Here is a 16160-nt window from a genome sequence, read left to right on the forward strand (position 1 = left end):
CTTATTCAGCGGTTGAAGTCAAAGCCTTTTTTCTTTTTGTTGGACTTGATATACAGTACAGTACATGTACATGTCTTGCTTGCAGATGGATGAATTGCTTCTGTTGTGATTATTATTAGTCTAGTCAGGTCGTAGCCTGGAACCAGACCAATCCGCCTGGGCAAAGAAACCTGCCCTTGGCAAATATGGGTCTGGCCCGCTCTATTGTGAATCCATTTCCTCTCCCCAAAGATTTGGGGGACCAATCAGGGCCCAGCATTGGTCTGGTCTAACCAATCGTGAACAGAGCGATTTTTTTTACTCGGAAATTAAAATTCTGCTTGCGAGTCCAGACTAATATCCGATACGCAGTGAGGAATTAGTATAAGCAACGCCAGGCTAGTCGGGTCGTATATTGCTCTGGAGAAGGTGACATGACACTTCCAAAATACCATCAGTTTAGAAAGGACTGTCACTCAGGTAGAACTGGAATCACTCTCCTCCTCTTACTCTCTTCCAATGGCACAGGAGGATTCATGGATGTGCAGGTGTGTGTGTGTGTGTGTGTGTGTGTGTGTGTGTGTGTGTGTGTGTGTGTGTGTGTGTGTGTGTGTGTGTGTGCGTGTGCGTGTGCGCGTGCGTGCGTGCGTGCGTGCGTGCGTGCGCATGCCATGCATACATGCACACACCTGCCAGTGTGAAATACTGTATCTGAGAAGAATATTGTCGTTGTCGGGTGGAAACCTTGTATGTCCAAAACCGTTTGTTTTGTACTTATCATTTTAAAAACTATAAGTGAAAAAGCTGATCTACGAGCACACAACGCCTCACACCGAGGCGTTGTGTGCTTGTAGATCTGCTGTTTTCACTACTTTTGTGCGACGGCCTTGTCTGATGAAGCAGGGCTTTGCTTTGCGAAAAAACGTACACATTTGAAACTTGGCGATACGAGGTTTCTGCCCGACAGTGACGATATACTTGTGTGCATATGCACTTTACTGTATACCTGTGGGATTTTCCCCAGTCACTGACAGTGGGTACATGTGCTTTTGTGCCTTCAGCTGGTGGTGCCAGGTTTATTTAAGCAATGAACTAACTCTTTCTTTCCTTATTCATGACAATGAATACCCTGCCAGGTTCTGCATGGTGCAAAAATGTATGTTGCGGTTGTGTAATCCATCTGGTATTTTCTGGTGTCTATTTGGTATTTTTCTAGTCTAGTTGTCATTGTAGTTTTGAGGATCGCAGGTGTCCTAAATGAAAGGCTGTGTCTTAGGAATAAAAAACTCTGATTGCGACCGTAGGTCGCATTTACTATCAAAAGCTCCAGGGCCTGTCTGTCAGTCCGTCAGTCAGTCACACTTTTGCCCTGCTCATATCTCCACAACCGTTGCCCCGATCCATGCCAAAATTTCCACACAAACTCCTTGCCTGCCAAACTACAACCTCCAAGGATCCCCGGAGTTCCAGGGGGACCCCCAGGTCCCTGGGGGACCCCCAGGTGTAAAAACATTACCACATACACGTCACACTTTCCCCCTACTCATATCTCGGCCACCGTTGCCCCGATCCATGCCAAAATTTCCACACAAACTCCTTGCCTGCCAAACTACAACCTCCAAGGACCCCCGGAGTTCCAGGGACCCCCAGGTCCCTGGGGGACCCCCAGGTGTAAAAAAAATACCAAATGTGCAAAAATGACCAAATGACCACCCCCACGGGGCTGCTCACGGGGAATTCCCGGGGACCACCCACTCCTGGTACTCCAGAACGGATGCAACAGTGGTGGCGCCCCCAGTGGAGGACCCCCTCCACTGCAGCTCACATAAAATGCCCTAACTCGGCCTAGGAGCGTCCGGGAGAGCCGGGGCCAGTACCTATTCGTCCGCCAAGGCAACGCGGAGACCCCACCCCTCATTTCTCACATGGCCCTCTTCTAGCGAGACCTACGGTCGCTTATCTCCCGATTAGGGAGTCTTACTGGTTATATATACTGATTATATTCTAACCATACCGCAGTCAGAGGAATGATGTGTTTGTGCTTTGCTGGAGTGTCCCACGTTCCCAACATAGGGTGAGACTTTGGGCTCTATTTTGGTCCATGCCTTGGCTTACCCCTTATCCATGAAACTACTTTGCCTACTTTTTACTATTTTGAAAAAAGTTTTAAAATACTTCAAACCATACTCACAAGCTCACAACGTGTCATTGTAGTTCGGCTAGTTAAACTGTTTTAAAACATTTTTGAAAATAGTAAAAAAAGGCAAAGAAGTTTAGGGATAAGGGGTAAGGCATGGATGAAAATATATCGTCACTGTCTGGCCAAAACCTCTTAACTCCATTTTTGAGGTTTTTGATTTTTTTTTGTCATAAATCAGGGCTATTGAACACCCTTTATGTCTGTGTGTTGGTTAAAATAATATTGAACCAATGGAAAGTAGTAAAAAGCCCTTCGGTCAAAACCTCCTAACTCCACTTGAGCTCATTCTCACGAAAATTAACAGGATGTTTCGGCCCGACAGCAGAGATATCTGTCTGCCTCAGGCACAAACCCCTTTTGACTGATTATGTACACGTATCTGCATTTCTGTCAATACAAACATCAATCAATCAAAAAAGAAGCACACATAAGTAGGGCCGTCACAATTATTACATAATCGTCTAATCGTGATTATTTGACATTATCGCAATTATTTTGTCATAATCATCATAATCGTGAATGTTGAAAAATGTCCGAAATAGTGGAAATAGCAGATCTACAAGCTCACACCGCGTCGCATCGCGACGCGTTGTGAGCTTGTAGATCGGCTATTTCCACTATCAAAGTAATTTCTTAAGTAGTAAGTTGTCAAATATGTCAGTAATTCCTTAGGATATTTAGGTTATGTGTCATATCTACCATGTACAACTTCAAAGCCTAAAAGCCAAACAGAAATCTAATTATCAACGACAAAAACACAATTAAATCGTTAATCGCCAATTATTTGAGTGACAATTAATCGTCATGTAAAATGTCATATCGTGACAGCCCTACACATAAGCCTAAGCCCTTTACCATTGTTATTAACCAGCAGACATCATAACATCACAGCCTAAGCCCTTTACCATTGTTATTAACCAGCAGACATCATAACATCACAGCCTAAGCCCTTTACCATTGTTATTAACCAGCAGACATCATAACATCACAGCCTAAGCCCTTTACCATTGTTATTAACCAGCAGACATCATAACATCACAGCCTAAGCCCTTTACCATTGTTGTTAACCAGCAGACATCATAACATCACAGCCTAAGCCCTTTACCATTGTTGTTAACCAGCAGACATCATAACATCACAGCCTAAGCCCTTTACCATTGTTATTAACCAGCAGACATCATAACATCACAGCCTAAGCCCTTTACCATTGTTGTTAACCAGCAGACATCATAACATCACAGCCTAAGCCCTTTACCATTGTTATTAACCAGCAGACATCATAACATCACAGCCTAAGCCCTTTACCATTGTTATTAACCAGCAGACATCATAACATCACAGCCTAAGCCCTTTACCATTGTTATTAACCAGCAGACATCATAACATCACAGCCTAAGCCCTTTACCATTGTTATTAACCAGCAGACATCATAACATCACAAACAACACAAAATAGTTTACCAGGCCCTCCCCGGGGTCTGGCCGAACGCCAGAGGCTAAAGTATGGCCGCACCGCACCCATCTCACTTATCAGCTATTACTAAAATGATGTTTAGAATTGGACAGAGTGCTAAGAATGGATCTTTGATAAGAATGGATCTTTGAACGGGAATGTCTTGCTCTTTTAATGCACAACTTGCTGCTGCCACATCATATACACTTGGTGCACTCTTCAACTTTTTCAAATGAGAAAACAAATAATCACATTCTTTTTACTCAGTCAGCTGTAGGCTAAATCAGACACAGGAATTACTGTGTACATACTGTAGTATGTAAAGGGGTATATACTTTAGTTGAGTCTACCGGGTAGACTGTTGTGAGCTTGTAGATCAAACATTTTGTACTTTACTTTTGGCACTTTCTGAAGCCAATACTTTCATACTTTTACTCAAGTACATTTTGAATTCTGGACTTTTACTTGTAACAGAGTATTTCTACATTGCAGTATTGATACTTTTACTTAAAGGAGTAGTTCACCCCCAAAATGACTTTTTTTCCCTATTGATTACTCATGCCATGGAGACTAGAGTTCAATAATATTTTTAGTTTTTTGTCGCATTCCTAAGACAAAAATGTGATAACAATAAATTTACGCCCATCCGGAATCAATGGGGGTAAATTTACTCGAATCAAATTTTTGTCTTAGGAATGTGACAAAAAACAAAAAATATTATTGAACACTACTCTCCATGGCATGAGTAATCAATAGAAAAAAAGTCATTTTGGGGGTGAACTACTCCTTTAAGTATAAAATGTGAGTACTTTTTACAACACTGTATGCCATATTGAAAGATCATTTCCCGGAGGTCTCTGGACCCACGGTTGACCAGCTGTGTGTCTCTTTCAGTTCAGCCCCCGCCCTGCGTTCCTCTCGTCCCACTAATTCCTAATAAACTACTCGTTGGAGTGTTCACCCGTGACATTGCTGTGCCCGTGCCAAGGCCCAGGGGTGTCCACACCAAATTCTGGGCCCTGCATGGGTACAAGGATTCGTTTCAATAATCTTTTGCTATTTAACTATGGAAAATAGCAGATATACAAGCTCGCAGCGTGGCATTCGGTGCCGCGCTGTGAGCTGCTATTTTTTAATCGTGAAAATGTCTCTTTTCAATTGTTTCAAATCCTTCTAAGGTTTTTTGAAAAAAACATGTTTCTTTGTCAGTGGTGCTCAAACCTTTTCATGTGAAGGATCCCCAAAATGATATGTGTTTGGCCACGGATCCCCCATCTCAAAATATTTAGTTCCAGGGACCGCCCCCAGAAGCAAAATTTGAGTTACAAACGTTGACTTAAAAAAATACATATATTCAAAGATTTGCACACATTTTCAGGACTTTTTCAAAAATAGCAGATCTATACAAGCTTGCAGCGCGGCACTCGCTGCCGCGCTGTGAGCTTGTATATCTGCTATTTTTCAATAGCTAAAGTATATAAAATAATTAAGGGCCCTCCACCTTGGGCCCTAGTAACTCAGTCCCACTTTCCTCCCCCCCCTTGCGACGCCCCTGCCAGGGCCATTGGCTGGAGACATTTTGTTGCCACAGGCTGAGCCACTCTGTGTGATTTCTAAATATCTACGTAACAGTGTCCAAGAATGTGCTTCTTGATCCGCTTCCATATTCTGCCTATTAGGAGGCTTTTTTGTCTCTGCGTTGCCAGCTTTCTTTTCATGGCTCTGCTATGGACAATGTCATTTGCATTCCAGGGCCTCGGTGCGGACGGGGAGGGGAGACGTTTTGGTTGTTCTGAATCATCTGATATAATTGCTGCTGAGAGCGTAACTGCCCGATTCTATTTAATTCTAACGAGGGCCTCTGGTGAAGTGTTTTCTCCAAATTAAGGGGAATCGGTTGAACAGCCTCGCATGAGCATTATAGCAATATAACAGCTGTATTAAAATAAAATAATATAATATAAAACCCGACAGTTTAGTCGCTCATAAATCTGTTCTGAATCCTAGCTGTCCCTGGTAGCAGATCAGTTATGTTGTTACTGTTGGTCCCTAGTGAGTAAGATGTATTTTGTTTTCACTGGTAGGGTACTACTATAGAGAAAAATGTTCAGATGCTAGCCTGCAGTTATGAAGCTAAAAGCTTTTTCGGCAATAAAGCACACAAAAAAGAGAGATAGGTATGATAAATCGTCTCTGCCAAGGGTCTTCAGATGCCAGGGGTCCTCAGAGTTACTACAGGGGGTCCTCCAAATCTTTGTATGATAGAAACCTTTTTATCCTATTTTATGTTAACCACTTGAATCCTAGCGTCCATATTCGGAGAACTTTAGCCAAAAATAGCAGATCTACAGTACAAGCTCACTCTCTGCGAGGCGTTGTGAGCTTGTAGATCAGCTATTTTCAGCAAAGAGGTTTGGTGTAGAGGGGAAAAGAACATACTAAGTACAGAGTGAAATATCAAGTTACGTATTGACGGTTCAATACGTGGTTAAATGCGCATCTGAAAACACAAATTGACATGAATGCAAAATACAATGATGGTTGTGCTGTCAAACAATGAAACTATATGGAATATATGAACAGGTTGTGGGGGTCCCTGCTTCATCTCTCTCTCAACTAAGGGGTCCTTGGCCTGAAAACATTGAAGACCCCTGGACTATGCAACAACAAAATATGTGACCTTATATGTCCTTTGGGCTTTCTGGTGCGGTATAAAAACCATTAGTTCTAAAGAGTGTTCTGTAATCGTTGTTTTACACATGTGAAGGCACTCAGTGCTTACTGTATCTCGTCATTTAATTTTTCCTCTCTGCAGAATGTGCTGAGACATGTGCTTGATAGACAGGGAAACCCAATATAGAAGCGCTGGTGCGTAATCACGCATGCCCAGCTGGCGGTGTGATGATGATGTACTTCCTGTGTGATGATGATGTACTTCCTGTGTGATGATGATGTACTTCCTCCCAGGCTCTGCAGGACGCGATGCCTTTTTAATAGTGTGTTTCCTGCCTGTTTTACTCTCAGATAGCCTGACACGTGACACACACACACATTTTAGTTCTTTATTGGAATCCACAAATTACAATACATTTTACAAGGAAACAAATGTAAGAGTGGGGTGGCTCAGAGTAGATGACAGAGTACAGCAACTTGCAATGGGCCTGGTGTACAAGATGCACTACACCACTATGATACCCAAGTACCTGTCAAAATACTTTATAAACATTAAAGGGGAAGACCACCCATTTTCAATATTGAAATATGTCATTAATATACCTTAAAGGAGTTGTGTGGAAATAGAAAAAAAGTTCCCCCTCTTCTGTGTTGCCTAGAACTGGAGGATTGATTTTGGGGTTTGTATTGTAAAGTACAATGTGTGATGTCATCAAGTTGTAATTTACAATACAAACCCCAAAATCAATCCTCCAGTTCTAGGCAACACAGAAGAGGGGGAACTTTGTTCCTATTTCCACACAACTCCTCTAAGGTATATTAATGACATAGTTCAATATTGAAAATGGGTGGTCTTCCCCTTTAAGGATGTCCATAATTACAACACCAGAGGCAGCGCCACAGATCACTTTCAACCCAGAGTCAAAACCAACAAAGGCTCAAACTTGTTTTTCTGCTATACCACCAAAATGTGGAAAGCCTTACCGAAGGCCATAAAGGAGTGTGGATCACTATAGCATCCTTTAAAATTGCCCTGAAAAACCACTTACAGGCAGCAGCCATTCGCAACTGTAAAAAAAAAATAACCTAGCCCAACCCTACCCTCCCCTGCCCCTTCTTTGTATATACTTACTGTTTGTTTAGACTTACTGTTTTCTTTTTTTTTTTTGGTTCTTTCATTTTATTTTATTTACATATCTACTGCATAGTGCTGTGTTCTATTCGTCTGTCATTCAATGTTATATGAAATACTTAAATGGTTTCCTGTGGAAATAAGCTTAGTCTTTTTATGGATCTCCTTTTAGTAGACCTTGTACCAGTGAACTGTACCGTCATGAAACTGTACCTTTTCCTATGCAAACTTCTAATAAAGTCTTCAATCAATCAATCAATCAAACGGGTTGATAGTTCATGGACATCTAAGGATAAACATGACACCTTCTTCTCCACAGACAAGCTGCCTAGAACTGCTGAAACAGAGCAATATTTAGACAGCTGTTTGGCCTTTGTCATGCCAGATATTGTTTTTGTTTTTTTTAAGATTTGTTTTTGGGCTTTTTTTTATGCCTTTATTTAATAGGATAGTAGACTGACAGGAAATGGGGAGAGAGATGGGGAATGACATGTGGCAAAGGTCGTCTGGATCGGGAATCGAACCGGCGACGCCAGCAGGCATCATAGCCTAGTATGTGGTATGCGCCTTGACCACCAGGCCAGCCGGCGCCCCATGCCAGCTATTGTTAGGTCGTGGTCAGTTTATGTACACGGCCCAGGCTTCCAAATTATGAGTATTGAGAATCTGCATCTGTACCCAAAGTCTGTTATGATTCCTAAGTAATGGTTGGTACTTAGAACGATTGTCTTGGAAGGCCTGGTTCATGTACAGATGGAAAACACATCCCACCTCCAGAATCAGAACCTCCCTGTGACTGGTGTCAACAAAAACAACATCTGGTGTATTTGGGATGCCAGAGCAAAGACATCACAAGCACAACCAAACCAATCCGGTAACACTCCAGAGTGTTTATACATTGCCGCACTGGATGGCATACATTTTCTAACTGCATCGGACACTACAGTATGTCGACAATGCGGTCGTGGCGGGCAATGTATACGTTGTTATATGCACTGCAGCCACACACACACACACACACACACACACACACACACACACACACACACACACACACACACACACACACACACACACACACACACATACATGCACGAAACGCACACAGAAGCACAAAGTCAGTAATTTGTAAAACTCTTTGTCTAGAACATTTGGAGCACAGAGACTAATGCTAGCATTTTACCCTCCATGCGGATCTTAGCAACAGCTATCCTCCCATCGCTATCAGACCAATCGCCCAAAAAATCCGACCTAAGTCTACGTCCAGCCAATATGGCTACTCCCTTGGTTTTGGAAGATGCAGCTGAAAAGGCTAAAACACGGTAATGTTTATTAGCCAATCGGTTGGAGTGCTGTTTTAAAAGATGAGACTCCTGTATAAAAGCAAAATCAATTGATTTAGATCGAAAAACCCTCAAAATGCTGGTTCGCTTATGCCGTATATTCGCTCCCCTTACATTACCCTTATATTTTGTCATAATTGTGGTTCAAACCGTACACACAGCAAGCACAGTGGAGCATTTTAGAACTTCCTAGTTGGTCCCACACGACAAACCTTCCCACAAAGTCACAAAGACACACAAACATCTCTCACGTCCAATATTTCCCCATTCACTTGTACATATTGCATCTGCAGAGCATTTCAAACAGTGGACCTCCTCACGTTATGGCTCTGCACACATTCCTCCAGCAAACAAACACACACTGTGGCGACCTGGGGAAGAGCGGTAATATACAACCGTCAAGTGGCCTTATTTGGAGATATAGAAAGGTCACCTGCCCATGTTCACATTCCTGACATTGCTCCGCACCATAGATAAATATCCCAGGAGACTTGTTCCATGTGCCCAGGGGTGTTGTTGCACCAAATTCTGGGCCCTGGGTACAAGGATTCACTGCGGCCCCCCCCCCCATGAATGTTCTTCATAGGGGGAGGGGGTTTAACCCATTTAGACTGGGAACGCATTATTACCTGTTATTTTGTGTTTTAACTATTGAAAAATAGCAGATCTACAAGCTTGCAGCGCGGCACTCAAGTCGTGAACATTTGTGCAAGTCTTTGAATATTCCAAAGGTTTTTTGAAAAACCTATATATTTCCCATCTCAAAATATTTAGTTCCAGGGACCTCCCCAGAAGCAAAATCTGAGTTACAAATGTTCGCTTAAAAAAGATATATATTCAAAGATTTGCATGCATTTTCACGACTTAAAAAAAAATAGCAGATCTACAAGCTTGCAGCGCGGCACTCAGTGACGCTGCATGAGCTTGGGCCCCTCCACCTTGGGCCCTAGTAACTAAATCCCACTTTTCCCCCCCCTTGTGACGTTCCTACATGTGCCTTCCGCTGTTTATCTGCCATGGTCTCACTCAACACAACACAACACAGAGGCATGAGGCACGCGGCAACACCACTCCCTGTCCTGTGTCGTCTGCGAGGGGCTGAACTCCTCAAGGATGTTTTCCTCCTGCAGCCGTTTCTGATTGAATCTGTGTAAAGGCCGAGTCACGATCTGGCTAGCTGCCTTGTTTTTGTTTAGTTTTTTTCTTCTTTTTTTGTTTGTTTCGTATGAGCGCTTTGTTATAATTATGACCACTCCAAACTCTGACTTCACATTTTTTGGGAACACCCTAAATGTCACCTCTGCGTTGGCCCCTGCAGCTCATTCCTGTGAAACATTCATTCCTGTGAAACATTTTGCATCGTGAGTTATGAGGTTACAGCAAGTGGGAGAGAGAGGGGTGACATGGAGGGAGGCAGAGAGAGAGAGAGAGGTAGCAGGGACGTGCTGGGCCCCTGATTCAGCCCGGGAAAAAGAGTTGGAGAGGCCCTCATTGCGCGCTATAGAGAGAGATCTCTCTCTATAGCGCTGCTGCTACTCAAAGAGTTGTGACAAAGTGACAAGCCAGTGGGCCAATTACATGAGTTATGTTTTGTCGTTGTCGGGTGGAAACCTTGTATGTCCAAAACCGATGTTTTGTATTTATCATTTTAAAAATGATTCAAACTAGTGAAAACAGTCGATCTACAAGCACACAACGCTTCGCACTGTGAGGCGTTGTGTGCTTGTAGATCTGCTGTTTTCACTACTTTTGTGCGACGGCCTTGTATGTTGAAGCAGGGCTTTGCTTTTCAAAAACATTTACAAATTTGAAACTTGGAGATACGAGGTTTCTGCCCGACAGTGACCATTTACTTTGTTGGCCGCCCAGCCCCCAAAATGGAACAAAGGCTGACATTTTATTTTTTATTTGTTTCCTAATGGCCGGCCTGGACCGGCCGGGAATGAACCGGCCGTTCGGGAGTTGTCCCGCCTTTCCCAATGGGCAGCACGTCCCTGAGAGAGAGAGAGAGTGTGTGAGTGAGAGAGTGAGTGCATTCAAGGGGGAGGATTGGTCCAGACCTGCACAGCTTTGAACCGCTCAGCCAAATAATCCAGGAACGCACAATTAGATGAGTGTCTCAAATACCCGGCATTCGCTTGCAACGAGAATGGGGCGTGGAACGGCCGGGGCGTGGTGGCACAGTCACAAGCGAAATACAAGAAATACCCTCTCACTGTGGGCACATGTTTGCACACCACCACCTCCAGGTGTTGTGTTAATTCCACACCCCTGGCACGGCATTATCTCTCATCTAAAAAAATAAAAATATCCCAGCGTTGTTGACATCAGGTGTAATGGTTTTACTGTAGGACAGGCTGCCACACCTCGTTGGCTCTGTAGTCTAATCTCTCCGTCGGACGGATGCCCCGCCCACACAGTCTGCAGTGGATTTGGCCAGGGACGTGCAGAGAATGTTAGAGAGGCAGGGGCTGACATTTCTAAAAGGGCCTTTTGATGAACATATTGAAAATAGCAGACCTCCAAGCCCACAACGCGGCTATTTTCGATGCTTGACTTCTACACAGAGAGAGCAATTCTTTCAACATAAGATACCGAATTCAAGTTCAGAAGAGTTTTAGACGAGGCGATTCTCTTGAATGCTGCTGCCTTCAGGTATGGCATGGAAAGAGGGGCATTTGCGTTTCTTTCACCATAGTAAAAAATCACACCCAATGTGAAGTGAGCGGTGGTCATAAAGTCTTCAGACTAGGATTTGAGTCTAGGATGTACAGGCTATGCTACACACACACACATTTTACTATGGCAAAACGCTGAGGAAAAAGGCTACAGACACACGCACAGCCACTCTATGGAGCGGTTTACCACCGCTCAAAAACACATTCATGGTCTTGAGAGGGCACTTTTTACAGATGAATAAAAGGGCAGGGGCTCAAGACCCCTTTTGATGTCTATGTGTGCACATGCCTGAATTTGGCCCGAGGTGCTGGTTTTCTGCCTGGCTGGTTGAGGTAGTATTCGCGGCCCTCGAGGCTGGGAGCTTTGCACGCTGCATGGTACCGGGGATGAGTTCTTAGACCAGATGCCCTAAATGCCTGCTTTCAGCGGGAATTAAGTGCATGAGTGAACTGTCTGTCTCTCTGAGCACCTGCTCTTACAGGAGCCATTGTGAGGATGTCAGCCATTCTCAGTCTCTTTCATTTCAAGGACCCCCAGTTTGATAATGCATTAGATCAGGGGTCTTCAACGTTTTCAGGCCAAGGACCCCTTAGTTGAGAGAGAGATGAAGCGGGGACCCCCACAACCTTTTCATAGATTCCATATAGTTTCATCGTTTGACAGCACAATCATCAGTGTATTTTGGATTCAGGTAATTTATGTTTTCAAATATTTAACCTCTTGAACTGTCAATACTTAATAAACTTGACCTTTCATTCTGTACTTAGTCTGCTCTTTTCCCCCGGCCTCTACACCAAACCTCTTTGCCGAAAATAGCCAATATGGACACTAGAGTTCAAGTGTTTAATATAAAACAAGGGGAAAAAAGGTTCTATGACTCAAGTTTTGGAGGACCCCCTGTGTAACTCTGAGGACCCCCTAGGGGTCCCGGACCCCCTGTTGAAGACCCCTGCATTAGATTGTGAACTCCCATTTAATAACAATGTAACTTTCTTATTTCTGGGACCAATCTCCGCTGTAAAATCCTTGTGTTATTCTAATTTCTTAGTTTACCGGGCCATTTGGTTCCATTTGTACATTTTCTAAGAAGTTATAGACCTGTAAGGGTTCTTTTGGTTTCTAACTACTAGTAAGATGCCTCAGGGCGACTAGCGACCTCACCCTAAAGGGCGAGGTCGCGCCATGTCTTGGCCGTCTGGCCAGTGATGTAGGTATATCGGACCAGTTACCCATATATGGAGATCCATGTACTATATATGGAGATATGCTGTGAGACCCCAAACATGCTTACTCAGTTATTCGTTATGTGAAAATCATATGACATACAGTACATACAATACCTTTTATGCCCATGCATGGAGATCCCTGTCTGAACCAGCCACACGGATATGGACTGTCTTCCTCCATATATGGGCATTCCCATATGAACCCCTGTTAGATATGGGCTTAATATTGATCAGGGATCTCCATATATGGGCATGAAAGGGATTCTGTTAGAGTGGTTCCCATGACATCACAACATATACAATCCTGTTAGATACATATCCACAGATATGGGCTGTCTTCCTCCATATATGGGCATTCCCATATGAAGTCCTTTTAGATATGGGCTTACTGTGATGTCACCTGTGATGTCACAGTGATGTGTCAGGGGAACCACAGTGTCAGGCGTTAATGACAGAGATACGGTATACGGACAAGCTGTGACCTTCACATACTAAACTGCGACCTACGGCCGCAATCAATCATTAGGCCGGGGGCCCCCTACAACGACCTCAACTACCCCTGGGGGTCCCCGGACCCCACATTAGTCCAAGTGTTTCGGGCAAAAATCGTGCACTTTATGATAGAAGCATGTAATTTGGCACACAGTTAGAACATGCCATATGGAACATTTTTGGCTATAGGGCCATCGCAGATTTGTCTTGGGAAACGTGTGGGAGCCAATCAAAGTTGGGCTCTCATAGACTTTACTATACAGTAAAATAATACAAAAAATAAATATGATTTAAGTAGCATGTGAGGGGTCAAACTAGGTGTTTTTCGGGATTCTGAATTCAATGCAAGCATTTGCAGAGAAACGGCCCCCACAACACTGTGAAAAGTGATGATCACTAAACCATGGTTTTATGGGGTCCATTTTTAGCCCAAGGAATGTTTTTCATGCAAAACAAATACTTGCAATGCATTCAGAATCATGACAAACCCCTAGTTTGACCCCTCACATCAGACTACTTAAAGTATATTTATTTTTTGTATTATTGTACTGTATAGTAAAGTCTATGAGAGCCCAACTTTGATTGGCTCCAACAAGTTTCCCAAGACAAATCTGCGATGGCCCTATAGCCAAAAATGTTCCATATGGCATGTTCTAACTGTGTGCCAAATGACATGCTTCTTTCATAAAGTCCATCAAAATACTGCCCGAAACGCCCGGACTACATTGAGATCCACCAGGTCTAAGGCAGTGGTTCTCAACCTGTGGGTCGGGACCCCCAGAGGTGTCCCCAAATTATTTTAGGGGGTCCCCAGATGTTTAGCTAAATGTTAACATTGTTTTCTCACTCAACAGTAAACAGACCAACATACAGTATAAGTGTATACAGGGTATCTTCTAAAGTGCCAATTTAAAGACTTTAAAGACCTTTTTAGTACCTCTGGTCAAACATTGGTAAAATTGTCAAATATTAGAGGCAGAAATTGTGAAAATAGTAGATCTACATGCTCACAACACCTCGCGTTGTGAGGCGTTGTGAGCATGTAGATCAGCTATTTTCACATTGGAATAGATCGAGTCAAACTAAATGTAATGCCAACTCCTACAATTCCAAGCGCTCATCAAGGTGTGTGGGGGGGGTACCCAGTAAAAATATGATTATTTTGGGGGTCACGGCCTGAAAAGGTTGAGAACCACTGGTCTAAGGTACCGTAGATTCTCATCACTTGGGGCTAACATGCAGTTATACAATAGGACACACAGTATGTACAGTATGTGCTCCTCTTTGGGACACGGCAGTGTTTACCAAAGGCTGTGAACATCTAGATGAGAAGGTTTTACTGTTCTCAGAAATCCTTTGTCTGCTCAGACGGTCTGATAAAACAGAACAGACACAAACGTCTGCCAGGCAGATCATCAGTCAGGTGTTTACTGAAAGCTCACATATTTGTGGTTTTCTGTTTTCTACCCTCTGCTTTTGACGTTAGTATAAAAAAGTCATACCGATATATACAGCAGGTTCCCAGGTTTTTAGACTTGTTAGCTGCTACAAAAGGACATCTCAGCTTTTCCCATAGTCTATTTTACAGAAATCTATAGCTGCTTTTTGACAGCGTCTATTATGACTCCTATAAGTGCTGAAAACCAGACAAACAATAAAGGCAAAGGCTTCTTCAACCTCTCCTGCCTCCTTGAGGGGTGCCCCGCCTGGCCTACCGGTCCAGGCGCATACCTCATAGGCTCAGAACCAGGCTCGTGTCGCTGGTTCGAGTCCCGATCCCGACTGCCTTTGCTGCGTGTCACTTCTCATCTCTCTCCCCATGTTCTGTTAGTCTCCCGAGTCCTGACCCAACTTTAGGGTAGGCCTACAGTAAGTCTACACTTGGGTATTTACTGAATTTCTAAAGATATTAAACTTACCAAACTATTTATGGATCGGCACGCGGAACGTGACCACTTCTGGGGAAAGGATGTACAGCATACCATACTGTACGTCACTGGAAGTCATCGTTCTGAGACTTCCAGCGTGACTGCGAGGCGCAATAAAAAACACTGTTAAGTCCTCCCGCTTGGGTACAGGCTTAATTTGTTTTCCTCCCGGGGTGCAGTGGTCCGTGCTCAATAAAAAAATACATTTCCGTCAATGCTATCGAAACGATACTCTTGATTTGTCATTGCCTTTACGATATCTACACCACACTGTGAAAGATATTACAACTAGAAGCAGTGCTCTTCCGAGCACAGGTCTCCACCAGGCCACACAAATGGGCCTGTTATAGCGCCACCATGAGGCTGATTTAAAAAATGTGGGGCAGAGGTTCTGAATTAGCATCCAGGGAGTGTGTGTGCTCAGTTTGGCAGCGATCGGGCCAACGGCGCCGGAGATTAGCTGGTAACAACCAGGCCACACAAATCGGCCTGTTATAGCGCCACCATGAGGCTGATTTGAAAAATGTGGGGCAGAGGTTCTAGATTGGCATCCAGGGAGTGTGTGTGCACAGTTTGGCAGCGATCGGGCCAACGGTGACTGAGATTAGCTGTTCACAAACTGCGAGGACGCACGGACGCACGCACGGACGGACGCACGGACGCACGGACGGACGGACGGACGGACGGACGGAGGGGAAAACATACTCTCCCTCAGCCTTCGGCTGGTGGAGACAATTATTGTTTACTGCTGCCCGTGTTTTCTCCACATTTAAAACAATGCGCTACATAATAACCATTTAACTGAATGAAGAATTGCTTATTTTTTGTTCAACACCCCCCGTTTGCCGAAGCATGACTTCATCGATATTATGACATGTGACACGTGAGGTTTTATCAGATATGTCATTGTGTCCCTTGCAGTGGACGACGGTTGATCGGAGGCACTGTTGACGTGGTTGCTAGGCGACCGTGGGATACAGCCCCAACCTCAGCGTGATACCAAGAGCGGTTCCAGGGTTATGACCCCATAGAGCAGAGAGATACAAATGGAAACTG

This window comes from Nannobrachium achirus (assembly GCF_963921795.1).
Source record: "Nannobrachium achirus genome assembly, chromosome: 16".
Lineage (NCBI taxonomy): Eukaryota > Metazoa > Chordata > Actinopteri > Myctophiformes > Myctophidae > Nannobrachium > Nannobrachium achirus.